General features: G+C 53.3%; 1 long non-coding RNA gene across 1 annotated transcript; it reads left to right on the top strand.

Annotated features, from left to right (window-relative positions):
• Window positions 1-393: 393 nt before the first annotated feature.
• LOC136993425 (uncharacterized) lies at window positions 394-13,890 on the top strand. The gene is made up of 3 exons (XR_010885719.1): window positions 394-545; window positions 2,864-3,205; window positions 12,979-13,890. It is a non-coding gene; the product is annotated as an uncharacterized lncRNA (long non-coding RNA).
• Window positions 13,891-16,683: the final 2,793 nt, after the last annotated feature.

Raw genomic sequence — 16,683 nt, 5'->3', positions numbered from 1 at the left:
CTTCTGACCAATTTGTCAGATGCCTCTGAGTATCCATTCCTCTGGCTGCTTCCCCTCCATCCTAAACTTGAAGTGAGCTATTTATTGCTTAGTTAGGTGGGGTCCTGGAGAAGGACAGAGATGTTGTGGTGCTGCCTTACATCCAGGTAGTCCGGCTTCAAGGATAGTTCTTTTGTCGGGAGATCCCTGTTAAGAGTCAGCACCCCAGCTGCAATCTGGTCCTTCAAGTTCTCCACTGTCATGTGAGTTGGGAGCCCTTATGTCATCCCACATGCCTCACCCTCCTTGTGTCTCGCATGTCTGCTCTGGGAGCCTTCAGCAAAAATCAAGGAACGCAAAATGCAAGACCGACTGAAAAAAATCCCAAGTTAAAAAAAAAAAAAGGCAAGGAAAAAATCCCCACTTTCAGACTGTGATTAACAAGCGTGAAAAAGTTGTGCAAAAACACTTAAAGCCACGTATTTGTTCATTCCTTTCACAGGTCTGAGATCCGTCTGTCCTTGTGACCCTTGTCCATTTGATAGTTACCAGGCATGAGTTTGACAGTAAGTTCCCCTGTTTCTCCTCCAAACCTTTCTTAAGCTGTTTGTCACCTCTCTTAAGTGGTGCAGAGTGCCTGTTTTTAAGAGCCCTCACGCAGCGAGTGTGTGTGTCTGGGCTCCGGAATTCACACCTGCCTGTAGCGAGCCGGGCAGCTGGTGGTGGGGTTCGCACCTCTGCAGCTCTGCCCGGAGACAGCCTTTCGGTGTGCCCGGCGAACGGGGAAGCGGTGCGGTTTGTATCTTCGAAAGCACGGTGCGACAGGAAGTGTTTTTCTTTCCAGCAGGCACACGCGGGTTGCAGAACTTAGCGCGAGCACAGCCGGCAGCGAGGCCGGGTGCCGGGAGAGGGCGGTGGCTGGGGGAGGCAGCGCTGATGGTGACAAATTGGTGGTGGCAAGTGAGAATAGCACTTGGGCCAAAGTGCGGCTAACATGGGCGTATCTGAAAGAGGAAAAGCAACCTGGTGTCAACCTGTTGTACTCTGTTGAGCGCTGTAGGCAAGCCTCAGTGACAGAAGGAGAGTCAAATCCCAAAGGGCTGTCTTTCATTGTAATGCTGGCTGGTAACAGCGTTCCCTGACTTGGGGTTAATTCCCAGGGCTCTTTCTTTGCACTGGCAGAATTAAAAATACCTAGATAAATCCAAAATAAGTGGTTCTTCCTTCTGAAAGGTTTACACTGATTACAAGACTAGTGTCCCCATGTTATCGTGCTGTAGCAGCATGGGATTACTGTTAAACTCTCTTGCTTCCGTGTAAAGCTGGCTGCTGGACTTACAGCTCCACAGGGGTGGTTTGGGCTGACTTTGCACTGGAGTGGCTGAGGATGCTGCCTTGTTCCTCCCCACCACTGCGCTGTCAGAGCCCTAGCTGCCTGCTGATGAGCAGCCTGGAGGTGAGCTGGATTCAGCTGTCGCAGCTGCAGACAGCTGAAGGCCTGCTTGGCACGGTGCCTGAGCACGGGGGCCACCTGAGCAGGCTCGGTTCCTCTGCAGAGTAGCCGTGGGTACCTGGGAGCTCAGCCAGGCACCGGGGGTTTGGCCTGTGCTGCAGTGCCCAAGCCATCACTTCTCTGTGCCTCAGCCTTGCTACTTAGAAGCTGGCTTGGACACCTGCACCGCAAGGAAACCTCTCTTTGAATGACTAGCAAGTACCTTTTGTCTGTGAAGATGGGACCTGGTTTTTAGGTGTCACGCTCCAAAGTGAGAAGCGCTGCTGTTAGCAAAGGAACTGCTGATCCACCTCTTTGTAACACCCACTGTGTTACAAAAAGCGAGCCCTGATTTGGGTTTTAATCTGTCCACCTGTAGCGCACAGCATGTCCGTTCAAAGCCCCTCCGTTATCCCTGTGGCAGGGCCAGGGAGCTGAGGAAGATGCAAGGTGAGCACTGTGTGTAGGAGAGAGCTTGCTACAGCCTCTCATTTTCATCTGCCCATTTGTAAATCAACTATTTGGGGGGGGGGGTTCAGAGTCTTTCACAGTATCAACCAATGTGTTACTTCCTAGTTAACCCTACCTTGCTTCAAACTTTTGTGCAGCTGGATGAATGCAGCAGCAGCAAAGGGGTGATCACAGCCTGCTACCTAGAACCTCCTGGATTTCCCCATGCCCAGAGCTGCAGGTGGCCACTACTCAAGTGACGGTTTTGCAATGCGGCTGGAGCCTAATTAAGAATTTGCTGCTAAAAGGGGGAGGACTGCTCCCATCATTTTCCCAGACCCCCTCGCTGCTTGTCCTAAGCTTGTTCTCTGTGACGAGCTGTTAATTTGCCTCAGTTAACAGTGAACCTGCGCCTTCAGTCAGTGATTTGGGAACTGAATGCTCATCTCAGATTAAAATCCCACTTGTGAATCTCGCGATTGTCTTGGAGACACCAGAGCCAAACGCTCTTCCAGCCAGGCCTCTTCATGTCAGGAGGACGTGGTTGGCCGCGGGGCCTCAGCTAACCCGAGGCACCAAGCTTTAGGCTGCAAACTGTGTGTGCTGGCTGAGCCTGAGCAAGGTGTGAGAGCAGCCCCGGGAGGAAGCCGAGCGAGTGAGCACTTCCTGGGCACCAGTCCTGCTGTGTTAAAGCAAGGAAATTGCCTGCTGTTTCTAGTTTCTGTCAGGTTTGCTTCCTGCCATGTGTACGCTTTATATTATAAATGAAGGCCAGTGCATCTATAGCACCCCTGTCTCACCCTAACAAGACAGTATTGCATTGGTAGTTGCTTGCATCGAACAGGGGAATGATGTGCCCATCTCCCAGACAGCTCTCTTGTCAGAGCACACTCAGTGTCACTGCAAATGCTGTGTCCTGAAAGTCTCTTTCCATACCTTCAGGTACTGCCAGGAGAGACCCAGCCTCGGAGAGGCTCCACCGCATGTCGGCAGAGCTGGGATGCTGAGCACCTCTGCCCGCGCTGGCTCTCACTGGCGCAGAGCAAATGACCATGCTCACGTTCAGCAGCTCATCAGACTGCAGCGACTCAGTCCCGTGGCCAAGTGTGACAGCATGTGTGTGCCACGTGGGGACATGCAGCAGGAAAACGTAACGCCAGGGAAAAAAAGGAAAAGCAGCTTCCCCCAGTCATCTGGAGACGCCCTGCAGATGCTCCATCCCTGCTCTCTGCCCTGCTGCACTCCAGCCCCATGGCCTGAGATAGCCTGGCGTCTCCAGGAGAGGTGAGCGGCACATCCCGCAGTACCGGCAGCCCTGGGGAACGGCAGTGGAGCACCAGCCACAGGCTTGGCTGGAAGATTTTCACTTAGTGCTTCAGAGCCCAGAGAAGCTGTCAGCCAACTCCCTCGGGTGCAGCCGCTGGGGCTTGCATGCACGGACACTGGCCGTGCTCTCTGCGTGCCTGGTGGTGCTGTGAGAGGTGCGTTTGCCAGAAGGCCAGCAGCAGAGTGGATCTCCAGGTCCTTCCTAGGAGTCACTACTGTATCTCCTTGCTGTTTGTTGCATAGGATGATTGTGATTTTCAGATTTGATCTCTTTTCTGCTTGCTAATCCAGGCTTCTGCTCTGCTTCCCTTTTGGCATTAGGTGTTTCTGCTGCAAGCTTTGGGCTCTGGCTGATCTGTAGGAAGGGCTCTGAGGGGATCCCTGTTGTTCCAGCAGTGCTCAGTGGCATTGCCAGAAGGGTTTCGCTGGTGAAGTCAGAGGCTGTTTCCTGCTGGGATTCCTTAGCATGCTGCATAGGGACTTGTTTGCACCTGCTCTCAAGGTGCGCTCAGTCTATTCTGCGCACTCTCATGTCTGATCCACATCTGTTCTTCTGCCCTTGTGGTTTTTGCCCCCTTCTGCATTAACTTTTTTTTTCTCTCCAGCCTCTCAGGTTGGGATATTTTAGAGAGGCAGCTGAGCTGCCCAGGCCTGTGATAAGAATGGTGCTGAAGGACCCAACACTGCTCTGTGCAGACTCCTGGGCACCAAGCACGCTGATATCTTTGCTTTGGTGGTGACAACCATGCAATTAAATCTTGCAGGTGTAGTGTTCTTGCCCTGGCCAGCAGCCTTGGTGGATAGTGTAAAAATTGTTTCCGGCAATAATTGAGCTTAATTAGAAGCTTGAATACCCTGGGGCTGTGCTGCTCAGTGTTACTGTATTGAGACCAGGAGTTCATTCCCTGTCTGGAGTCATGCAGGAGCTGAAGTGCTCCTTGGCCTGCTGATGTTACTGGGCAAGCCATGAAGGCCTTGCCTTGCTCTGGAGATGTTCTGGGGTCCTTAGGCGAAGGCGTAGGGTGCCCAGAGGTGCATGGAGGGTGTAGAGAAAGGAGAGGATCGGTGCAGAGGAAATGCCCTGCTCTTCTCTTTCTGATTTCAGCTGCAGTCTCTGCTTTCTGAACCAGCTCAACATCCTGGTGCTGAGGGATGGGACAGCAGGCCATGGCTCTGCGAGGTGTTAGCTGTCAGCAATGCTGGGGAGGCTGAAACAGCTTGCAAGTGTTTGCCTGCCTGGGGTGAGACTAGGGAGTGCTCAGTGAACCCCCTCTGGGGGTAGGAGGAAAAGCAGCCTGGCTGTTATGCAGGGGGATTGCTCAAGGAAACATTTCCTGTAACAAAAGCAGGGAAAGATGGGGAACCATTTGCTGTGTGACTGCCTGGCAGAGAAACTGGCAATCGCTCGATTGTCCGAGACCCAGACACTGCTGTGCTGGACGCTGCAGTGCGTTGTGCTAGAGAGACCCTAAGAGCAGAACCAAAATGTAGGCAGTTTCCCTTGGAAAAGACCACAGGGTCTGCTGGGCTGCCTAGCACAGGCTCCCATTTCCAACAGGGATATTGTCAGCCCTCCAAAGGGGATGCAAGAATAATCAGATCAGGGCAGTCTGTTCCCTGTTAGGTCTCAGCCTGTTTTTTTTTTGTCAGCGGGATGTGGTTTTGTACCATTTCCACATGCATTAGTATAAATTGGGACAATTGTGCATGTTCTTTTTAGAGAAATACCCTTGCCCATTTTGGTCCTGCGGTGAGTTTGGCCTCCCGGGCAGCAAGTCCCAGGGAGGGAGGCTGTATGGCATGGAGGGCCCATCTGGGACCCTGAGCCAGCCCTTCACTTAGCTGTCATCCTTGAAAGTCAAACACGTGACTATTGAGATGTTCCTGTGCCAAAAGACAGGGATGTGTGTAAGGTTCCAAATGCAAATGTATTTCATTGCGTCTTTACCCAAATCCACTCCTCCAGATTGAGACTGGAACTTATTTCTGTACTGGCTGCATTCTGGAAATCTTCAGTTTGGCTTTGTATCTCGCTTTTCAAACTGTCTGCGGAGAAAACAGAGGATAAAGGGTACAAAAACAGCAGAAAGTCTTAATGCTGGCCAAAAAAGACAAGGAAGAATAAAAGCAACTTTTAGGCCTGTAGTCATCACAGTTAAGATAGGACAAATCTGCATCTGTTCCTGATTCCAGACTCCTGGGCTTTTTGGAGGCAGTATGAAAAGAGAGAAGGACTCTGCTATTGAGTCATAAAATCAGGCTTGGCCAACTGCAGTTGCAAAGAGGACAGATCCTGTGCTTGAAACGCTAACGTGAAAGTCAGGGGAGCGCAGCTAGCTCCTAGCCCCCGTGCTGGCTACCCGCGCAGCCTCTGCAAGGGGGCTCTGCTGACAGCCTGGCGCCTAGTCCAAGGTGCTCGCTCAGAGCTGCGGGGAGACGAGCAGCTCGAGGACCCATTCAGCCCACCCTGAGTGTAAGTGATCCCTGGGTGGTGCTGTCCCTGTTAAGAGCTGAATAGAAATGAGGAATAGAAAATCCCTCAGCAGTTGTCTCTCCCAGTGCCACCAACAAGGCGGGTGAGTCCAGGCTCAGGCCGCCCGAGGCGGCTAATGGCAAGATGGGAGAAGCGTTGTCAGCTGCTGCGTGGGGAACGGTGCTGTGCCGACCACAGGAGCAGCCAGCACTGGTGCCGAAGTGGTTTTCTTCCAGCAAATGCCTCCAGTTCGCTGGAACGGCCAAGCGTGATGGGGCATGTAACATGCTGTTGCATGTTCATGCCCTCCTAGTCATCCAGCCTCCTCCTGCGGTGTGTCTGTCAGCCGGGAAAGGGGTGAATACCGTGAAAGCGAAGGAAAGAAAAATTCATGGCCTTTGGGGGTCCGAGTGCAGCAATAAAAGCTGGAAAGGAGAAGGAAGGATTTATTTTTCACATGGTTCCTTTCAAGCTTCCCGCTTAGAAGTACTGTGCCTGAAACAGCTTTTCCGAGGGTCATGTTGCCTGCATGCTCCCACCCCAGGAGGGGCAGCTGTGCCCCCGCCAAAGCGGCCCACAACTCCATGTTTGACTCTGCTTTCTGTCATGGTTAATTTACACAGGTCACTTGGGTGGTTTACAGCTTTGGAGAAATGTGATTTGCAAACTTGAATGTGATAAGGATGGGGGAAAAAGAAAACTACGTCAACCCAAAGGAATGCAGTTGGTAGAGAGCCCAGTCAGAGTGTGTCTGGCATAAACCCCGGGAAGGGGGACCCCACTTAAAACAGGGCAAAACAGTAACCCACACCAGAGAAGCAAGGCTGGGAAGGACTGGGAAATGCACGCCCCTGCTGCAGGAAAGAGCCACGTGCCAGTCAGGGACGTGCATGTTACGTGGTGTCCTTACGCCAGCTCCACGGAGCGGCGAGCTCCTGCAGCAAGCCCCTCGCGAGGGGCTGCTGGGGCAGGATGGCACAGGGCAACTGCCCCCGGCACAGGGTGAGGCAGAGAAGGAGCGGTGTTTTGGGTGTCTGGTTGATATGATGGAAGGATCTGGTCCTAACTCAGCTGGGTTGCCCTGGACTGGCTAAAAGACAAAGTCAATGTATGAAATGAAGAGGACAGAGACTTGTGTGCTGCTGGAAGTCCCCAAGGATGCTCTTTGGTCATCCAGCCTCTGTCTGTCCCAAGGGCCAAACTGCCTCTTCTTGAAGTCCATCAGTGTAGAGCTGATACAGTTCGCTCTTGCCTATCCACTGGAGGATTCCTGATGCTCTTTCCTCCTTCCTTTGCCGGGGCTGATGTTCCTGAAGCAGGTAGGATCTTTGAAAATTCAGCGGGGAGTAATCATCGCCTTTTGGCCAAGCCTTGACAAGTTGGGAGTGAGTCAAACAGGAGTTGTGGAAGGGGTGTCCGCATTATCCAGGGTGAAAGCCGTTTTGCCAGCCGCTGCAGTGAGGTTCCCCACGCTGCACCTTGGCAAGTGAACTGAACTACAGAGACCTTCAGTGGGAGAAACACGTTCCTTATGAGATCAGAAACTAAAACAGCTGAGCCTGGCCCTTTACAAAGTGGCAAGAATTGTCCTTTGCCTACCAAATATGGCACTCTGGAGAGGGATGTGGAGGAATGAGAAAGAAGAGCACAAGGCGCTGTCTTTCATTCCCTCTGCACGTGGAGGCAACAGGGTGTTCCTCAGCTGGCCCCAGGTGCTGCAGGGATCTTCCATCAGTCTCTGCTTGCAGAGAGGTCTGAAGTGGGCACCAACAGCAGGGATGAGTACACCTGCTGGAACCAGTTGGAAAGCATCTGGAAAGAGGATGCATGTGCTGGGAGCAGCCTGTTGCAAGATCATCATTGCATAGTTTGCTCTTGAGGGAAATCTGTCGCCTGCACGGTTCCCCTCTCAGGCCGCAGGACAGCTCCAGGCGAACTTCACAAGCAGATCCATGTTAACACAGATCTTGTGGATCTGCCAAGGGGGGGAAGGCTTCATAACAGGAAGTAATTTATGACCTGAGCTGTTGTGTTTACACAGTGATGATTGTACTCTACAGACCCTCAAGGGACTGCGGCCATGCTCCAGACCACTCTCAAACTTCTCCAAAGATAACAAATCCAGCAAGCGCGAGCTGTGTGCGAGCCACATGCCACACACGTCCCAGAGCAGTCAAACAGCAGGGGCACTTTGCTTCTGGCTTGTCTGCCTGGAGAAACTGCCCACAGTCGCTTCCCGCAGAGAAATACTCTGTGGACTTGAGACACCCGAGGCGCTGTGTGTTACATGCTCCACATTAGATAAACACACCAGCTACAAGGAGAGGAAATGCTTCCCTGCAGTGGCTGAGCTCAGAAGTATTTCTGAGACACAGTTCTCACGAGACAGAGGAAATGAATTTGAAGGTGAGTTTAATTCTGTATTTGCCTCCAACACCTGCTGCTGGCCCAGAGAAGGGATTTTCTCCAGCTCCTCGACCCCACACCCCAGCAGATGAGTGTGTCGACCAGCTGTGCGAGCTCCTGGTGCAGAGCTGCCATGCCGTGTCTGGTGTACATTGCCTTGCCCTGTCGTGTCGCTCGATCCAGCTGCAAAAAAGGCAGCTGTGAAGCTACACAGCCCCTTTCCACTTATCCATAATGGGCTGTCTCTGCCCCGAGGGAGCAATCGCTCAGCCGCGGGGGAGCAGACTGGCTGCGATCTCTTGCATAACTTGCAGGCTAGGGAAGCCCGGGGCCGCTGGTCCCTTCATTCCCTTTGCTCTCCCATGAGTTGGAAGCTGCTGTCCATCCGAGGGTACGGTGCCATGTGCCAGGCAGACACATGGATTGGGAAGGCTAACGCTGTGCAGAGACTTCCTCTCTCTTTAGTGATGGCAAAGAGTGTTTTTGGCCGAGCAGCGGCTGAGCTGAGCAGGGGGGCAGCGGGGCAGGCCCTGGCGCGGTGCCTGCTGGCAGGCAGGGATTCCCGCTGTCTTGGCGAGCGTCATCCCCCATGGAAATGATTCGCGACCTGGCCTCTGGCAAAGACAGCCCCTGTATAAAGGCAGCAAGGCTTGGCCAGCGTCGCTCGGCGGTTAAAGGGGAGACCACAGCAGATAAAGCTGTGGGGTTGTGGAGTGGTTTTGCCTATCGAAGAGACCTTTGGCAAATCATTAACTCCAGGCTGGAGGACGGCCTGTGGCTCGCTCTGCTTCCTTTTGGGGGCCAGAGCTGCTACCGCTGATCAGGAGGGCTGTGAGCCCCGGGGCCGGGGGCTCAGTTCCCCTGGGGAGCGCGACCTAGCCGAATAGTGCCCGACCAAAAGCGCTATTGATGCTTGCTGGAAGGCAGCCATGCCTGCTCTTGCCCCAGGGAAAGCTGTGGTTCAGGCTGCAGCTTTGGCTGCCGGTGCCTCCCCCCCTGCACAACCTTGCACTAAGCGTCGTACCTGCAAGGGGGTTTCCAAGCTGCCGTTTCACTCTGGTGCAAGTGCCTGGGAGCTCGAGTGCGTCGGCTGAGGGGAGGTAACTGCAGTGAGCAGCCGCTGGCCGGGGTATGCTGAGATTGACCCCCGCGCTGGGGCCCCAGAGGTCTTCTCGCCTGCCGGTGCGTGTCCGGCAGCTGGACACCGCTCCGGGCTCAGGAAAGTGCCCAGGTGATGTTACTGGAGACCAGCACAAATAGCTCATGTCCCAGGCTGTGGTCCCTTTCCAACTCTGCTAGCAGGAGCAGGGCAACGTTTGCCAGCCTGTTGGATGTTTTGGGGGGAATGGTGGGTGCTCTTGGGCTGTGCTGGTCTGTATTGCCCTCCAGGTCCCTCTGCTTACACCTTTTAATCCTTTGATCCTTGACTTGCTCCCTTTTCTATTTGTCACCTCCTGAAACCTGGGAGAAAACGAATACCTAGCTGTCGTTTGGTCCCTCTTCTAAGAGAGGACGCTGCCCTTGGCAGGGATGGGCGGATGCCTGCCCCAAGGGGACAACCTGTAGGATCCACCTGCAGCTGGCTGGAGAAACCATGTATAGGAACTTCCCTCTCCTTGCCTTTCCTGCCAGTAGTTTCAGGGACTTCCCAAATCAGGGTCAACTGGACTCCAGAAGTCATCTTTCCCTCACAGAAAACAAATGTTTCTCCTTTCGGGCTGGGATTTTCCCTCTGTAAAACACTTGATACAGTTAGTCTTTGTATGGTGATTACTCCATGCTGCCATCCTTAAGCAGCCTTAATTGTATGGGGTCTAGGAAAAAAAAAAGGAGCATTAATAAGGCTTTTATGGGCACAGTGGATAATTTGGAAACAAGCATGTCCTTGGGACAGGGATAGAAAGTGTTCATGACTTTTCTGGCATAACCTTTGCTTCCTCTTGCCCCTGCCTGAGGGAACGAAGCTCCTGCCTGTGTTGTGTCGTTGGCGTGGCTGTGCTGGGAGCATCCCCACAAAAAGCGAAGTGTCAGCAAGCAAAACCCTTGTGCTCTGCCTGCCTCTGGGGCAGGTTTGTCTGTCACATGTCCTGGGGGGGGGGTGTTATTTGCCTATGTAAATGATGGCATTTTTGCATTGATACAAAATTGCTCTCAGATCGAAGGACTCCTACCACTAGGACAGAAGTGTCTTCTGAAAACAGCTGGGCCAGGGAGGCGAGTTTGTGTCTGCCAGCTCCCGGCTACCCGTCTCGCGCAGAAGTTACCCTGCCTCGGGCCTGCCGGCAGAACTGTCTGTGTGAACGGTCTCCAGCCCGCTTCCACTAAAATCATTTGGGATCAGCTTAAACAGTTTCAGTAGTAGCCTAATATGCATACCCTAATCTGGAGGCAGATTGGCGGAAGCACACCCAAAAAGCAGAGATTGCTGATGAATAATTGAGGGTGGAAACCTCTTCCACTCCTCTGCTGGGCCCACAGGAGCCCCCTGCCCCCAACCCTTGTGAAAAGACATGGAAAGCGTATAGCAAAGCATCTGGGCCATGCCATGGCATGCCACATACTTGGAGTGCCATGGAGCTGGCTGATCTCCAGGCTCCGGGCAACCCTGGGGCTCAGTACGAGTGCATCCATCCAGACATAACCCAGCTCCTCTCCGTGGGGCAGAGAGCCTCCTTGAACAAGCTCCTTCGCCTGCTCTCTGCTTGCCCTGTGCGCAGGCAGGGTGCGGCCTGGCGCACTGCATGCCATGAATATCAAGATCGGCACAACTCTAATGCCTTTACCCTTCTAGTCAATGAACCCTGGTGGTTGCTTCAGTGGAAAGTCAATATTTACTTTTTGCGATCGTTTGCATGCGTCTGCACTAAAATTAACAAAAGCAGAACAAGGCTGTTGCCTCGTTCCAATACTAGTTTTGTTGTGCTGATTGTTTTTTTTAAAAAAAGTCATATTTATTGACTGGGTTTTGCTCTGCCCTGCTCAGCTTTCAGACAAATCACCTGGTAAGACTCCTGGCTCCTCTGGTAGCCAGCAAAGCAAACATTAGCCAGAGGAAAAGTGGCTCGCTCAGGCCCGGACAGATGCTGATCTGTCTGGAAAAGCTCCTTACAGTAGCTCTGGACATGCGTGTGGCTTTGGCGAGTGCTGATGTGGTCACTGGCTCCCCAGGGTCTCTTCACATGTCCCTGCAGGGAGGAGCTGCCTGATGATCTCCAAGGAGTCCTCAGAAACTCAGCAGCCAGGAATCCTTCATGCTGGATTCATCTGTCACATGCAAAATGGCATCACACGCCAGGGAAGTGAAAGGGAGCAAATAAGCAGAGCAGCGATGTGTCTGGGGTTTGGTGTGGCTTCCATGGCCTCACGGAAGACAGCTTGGGCTGGGGTCTTCCTCTTTTTTCTGCTTTGATGCAACACTGACCATGTCCACAGTTAAGACATCATGGCTGAAAGTAGCAGAGGGCCCACCCCTTCCCCTAGATGAATCGTTTCTCTGCCAGATATCTGGGGGAAAGGTTTGAGTTCAAGCAAGTTCCACAAGTCATTGACTCACCACGTGAGGGTTGAATTTGGCTTTGGTTTGTTGTTTTGGAGCTCAAAGATCTTGAGAAGGTTAGATGCCAGGGTTGCCAGAGAAACAGAGCTCAATCTTCTGATCTGGTCGTTATTCCTTACCCCCTCTTCCTCCTCATTACCGAACTTCGTCTTTGACTTCCTGGGAAACTTCCTCTTCCCCCAGAGCATCCATCAGAGCTGGACTACCGCAGTGAGAGAGATCCTGACTACGGCTGCAGCTCAGTCCTCCCATCTCCGCTTTGTCCTCCAGCTGCTCGGAGGAGACCCAGTTCAGGCCATAAGGCATTTCCCAAAGCAGGGCAGAGCTTGCTGCAAGGCTCTCAGCCCCTTCCCAGAGCCCGCAGGCTGTAGAGCCTGACCGTCGCAGGACATGGGAACTGGTGGGATCCCTGTGGTTTAGAAACTGGAAATAAAAACTGAAGTGGTTTGAAGGCTCGGTCTTGAAATAGGGAAGGTGGAGGGGGAGTGAAGAGGAACCAAAACCAACCCACAGAGGAACGATCAGAGGAGTTAAGGAGAAGTGAAAACAGCTGTGATTACTGAAAGATCTGATGTGAAAGAATGGGAGTGCTATCTTTGTTTCTTTCACTTCCCTGTCTGGGCAGGTTTTCTTGGCTTAAGTCTTTTTTTCCCCCGGTCTCTGCTAATAAATTCCTCCCTAGGGTGGGTGGGGTTGGTGGTGCGGGATTTTGTTTTCTCAGTGGGCTCTGGCTGAGACGATCTGGTGGAAGTGGGAGTGTGCCCCATTGACTGGGCTGGTTCCCTGACCCCATTCAGCGGTGCAGGAGTGGTAGGGGGACTTGGAGAGGGCAAAAGCCAGGGGGGCAGCTCCTCTGCAGGAGGCTGTCGGCTCTGGGTAAGGGCAGGAGCACTCTAGAAACCAGCACCAGGTCTTGCCTTGGACACTGCTCCATGGGCAGATGTCCTGACTCCACCACTCGGTGCCTTTGCTCGCAAATTATCCCTGAGCAGGAGGCGCCCGAGGTCCAGAGATGCCAGAGGGTGCAAGGCAGGAGGGGGCACAAGCTGTAGTGTGACATGATGCCAGTCAGGCACCAGGCACGTCTGACTAGCTCTGACTCAAGGGCACCGAGAGGAAAAGAAGCCAAGGTTTGGTGCCAGTGGGTGAGCTGAGGCAGGGGGCATCCCAGGCGCTGCCCACCCCCATCATCCCTCCTTGCCTGGCTTTTGCCCAGCACCCCCGTCCTTGCTGCCAGGTTGGGTTTGGCTGGCAGACCCCATGGGCCAGCAGTCACTGCTCTTCCTCTTCTTCCAGGAGAAAGTTAATCTCCCCTGCGCACACTGGAGGCACGGGACCTCTCACTGCTGGACCGCCGTGGTGGTACCCAGAGGCACCTTCCTGCACGCTGAGCCTCGCTGCCGTGATGCGTTTGGGGAGAGGCTGCAAATCTGCACTGCGCAAGTGTCCTGCAGCTCTTGGAGTGGGTTCGTACCTGTGTTTTAAAGAAGGGGGGACAGTTGCTGCTGAGCTGCTCCCTTGAGCGTGCTCTGGCCCTGCACGGGAATGGGCTAGCAGCCTGTGCCCGGACCTGCGATGGAAACGGAGGAGATGGGAGCTGCAGTGCTCTGGAGCCATCCCACGCCGTGCCTGGCCTCAGGCTGAACAGCGCTGCTCTCCCGCAGCATTCCCTGGGGAATAACCCTGCGCGCAGCCCCCTGGCTCTGCCCTTGCCTCCACTTGGGCCACAGACTGAGCATAGGGAGGAGACGGCTAGGAGGGAATTATGCCCTTTTTCGAGTACCTGTTCTCTGCCAGGGTCAGTTAAAGTGGCTTTTGTGGAGCTGAGAACAAAGGCCGCTATATTTCTGCAAACTTTGCTGGGCTGGGCCTGCCCCATGGTTTGTCACCTCTCCCGCAGGACAGTCTGCAGACAGAGACAACCATACAGTAGGCCGCTGTTACACAGACTTTTTATACATATTCTTCTGTGGTTTTGGCCTCTAAATAGGGCCATATTTTAATCTCTTAAACAGACTTCGTCTCCCATTATTCCTTCCCCAAATGTTTTATGTGCAACGGGAGGCCTGGGAACGGGCCAGCAGCAGGGGCGCCCAGCCAAGGCGAGTGGAGGGGCTGGATGGTGGCAAGGCAGAGGGAGGTGCAGTCCGACCCTTTCAGCCTCCTGTTTGCTTTGGTAGCTGCCCCTGTTTACCTCAAGCAGCTCAATAAAACCCATTTTTGTTAAAGATTAAATGCTGTCACTGCTCCACTATGGGTTGAAAGAACTTCCAGTCTGAAGTCGAACAAATGTTTTCATTCTCAAAAAAAAACCTCAGGGATGGCCAAAACCTGATGTGCTGGCTGTGTAGAGAAGCTCTGGCATTGAACTGATATGGAAAATAAGCATTCAGCCATGAAAAACAGTCTGCAGCCTTCCCGTGAGCTCTCTGAACTCAGGATGAGAGCAGAGGCCTCCGGGTGAGGTGTTTATTCCTCTATCCCCCACCTGCTTCAGACGCGGTCAGCTCGGAGTTACGGCTGTGGCTGGCAGCAGCGTGAGTCTCGCCAAGGTGTTTTCACTAAGCGCCTGTTTAAAAATGATGAGAAGTTGCAGGCTAGTTAATGGATTCACTGGTGACTTCTCAGGAAAATAAAGAAGAGGAAGAATGGTTCTGTGCTGCCAGAGAGAAGGCCATGAAGTTAGGGAGGCAGAAATTACTTCTTGTCCAAGCCAGGGAAGCAGGCAGGAAGCTCTTGTGCTAGAGGAGCCAGCAGAGCTGCTCGGGCCCTGGGGGAGCGTTGCTGCCTGCACTGCTGGGGGTCCGGCCCTTGTCTCCCCGATTAGCCTCAATGCCTCCGCCCATGGTCCTTATCACTGGAGCCTCCGTGTTTAGTCTGGGCAGTGAAGGCCTCCGGGTGCATGGGTTTAAGCCTAATTAACAATCCTTAAGTAAAATAATGCACTCCTGTCCCTCCCCTAGAAAGCATGAATGCAGCTTGCCCCTGACCTCAGCTCAGTCATTTGACCTCTTTCTGCCCTGGGAGAAGCCTGTTGTCCTCTGTGGGACCTAAACATGTGCTTAAAGTTAAGCCTGGGATTAGAGGCTGTGCTGAAGCTGGACAGGATGAGTCACTCGCTTTCCTGAATCAGCAGAGAGGCCTCGCGACGTGCTAGGAAGACCAAGAGAAAACGAGAGATCTGATGGCTCAAAGGGAGGTTTATTCAGATGAATGGGACGGGGAGCACATTGTTAAATGCTGAAAGGATGGGATGGCACGAACCGGGGTGCGGGGCTGAAAAGACCAGCAACAATCCTGTCCCACATGCATCAACCAAGCCATAGGGGACAGAAAGTACCATGAAATCTGTGGGGTCATGTCACTGTTCGCAGGGCACTGGATGAAGTTCTTGGTGATGGAGGACGCTGTACTGAGGTCCATGGCTGAAGGATATTCCTGTGCAGGAGCGGGAAGGCTCCCCACTTCTGCACCGTGCTGCATGCCAGCCCTGGCCCTGAAGGGACTTTCTCGACACTCCAAATTTTGTGTCTCTGCTGAAGCACCAGCTTCTGTTTGCTGCAGAGGGTTTGGGTTTCAAGGCCATTGTGATCCCAGGCTCTGTCCCCCTCCATAAAGCAGAGCCACAACTGCTTTGTGGAACTAACCATTTCTGGCGGGGCCTGGCTGTACTGTCTAGGAAGGTGTCCAGGCTTGGTTTAAAAGAGGGGGCATGTTCAGCTTCATTTTCCCTCCTGTGTATTAGTGAATTATCCATCTCCACAAGCTTCATGACAATGCCTTAGAGTGGTCCAGAAGCCCCAAGCCTGGACCCTACACCTCAACCTTCATCTCACCTCCCAGCACGTGACTACTAGGCATTGGCTTTGGCTAATTAAATGAATGATGCTTTTTGGTCCCAGCTGCATTGGGAGCCGTTTGCAGCCTGCTCACACCAACCTCATGATTACAGACAGATGCACTGTCCAGTGCTCAGAGAAAGCAAGCCCTGGAGAGGCTGCTGGCCCGTGTGCCACATGTCCTGTTTGCCTCCCCGCATGCTGCCTTGCTGCCAGCCCACAGGCATCCCGCACTGGCACGGGGCTGGGCGCGGGCATGCAGGGTTCTGCACACCCTTGAGGACATGTGCTGACGGGGCTGGAGGTTGTGGCTTGCTAGACACGAGGTAGGCAAGCTCCGTCTTGAGGGCAGCTTGAGCTGTGCCCTTGACAGCTGTGGTAGATGCAGGCAACGTGATCTGTAGCTGGTTCCAGGATAAGCGTCTTTCACCTGGGCAGAACTAAGTAATCCTGTGGGCGGTCAAGCCCTTCGCTTAAAATCACCTCTGGCAGACAAAGAGAGTCCCAGTAAGGTCTGGGAAAGGATCAGATAAGACATCCCATTTTGCGAATGCTACACATAGGTTCGCCCCAGCTTTTCCCCAGGGTCCCCAAAAGAATGGGTCTTCCTCTGTCACCTTGAGTGACACCTGCCGGTCGGTGCCACTTGGGAGCAAGGGCAGATGGCAGTTTGGCAGGCTTGCTTGTCTCTCAGTTTCCTTCGTATATTTTCCAAAAGGACACTCTGGTCTAGGAGGTAGCCAGCCCTGGAGAATGGAGCCTGCTATCTGCTCCGCAGTCGTATGGGCAGGACCAAGGAAACCTTCATTATCTTTCTGCAAAATGCCACCACTCTGGCCAAGGTGGATGTATCTTCCAGTGCCTGAAGTTCCTGGGCTCTCTGCTGAGCCTGCTGTTGAAAGAGCCAAGAGATGCTGAGCAGGACACAGACTCCTGCCTCATAGGGGGAGAGGGAAGGAGAAGGAAACGACTGTGTCCATTAAAATGGAACTAATGACTGCAGGAAATGAAAGCCACATTTTGTGCCCTGTAGGACCACCAAGCACATAGGAGCCCTGGCTGTTACTACTGAGCTGCAGTTGCTAAGTAATTCACCGTTATTTTGCATAGCAGCCCATGACAGGAAAGGAAGGATTCAGTCTTGAAATGAAATTCTAAGGTT

This window comes from Apteryx mantelli, chromosome 15 (assembly GCF_036417845.1).
Source record: "Apteryx mantelli isolate bAptMan1 chromosome 15, bAptMan1.hap1, whole genome shotgun sequence".
In the NCBI taxonomy this organism is placed as follows: domain Eukaryota; kingdom Metazoa; phylum Chordata; class Aves; order Apterygiformes; family Apterygidae; genus Apteryx; species Apteryx mantelli.
Note: the sequence above shows the minus strand (reverse complement) of the source record. Positions and strands in the feature narration are given on the sequence as shown.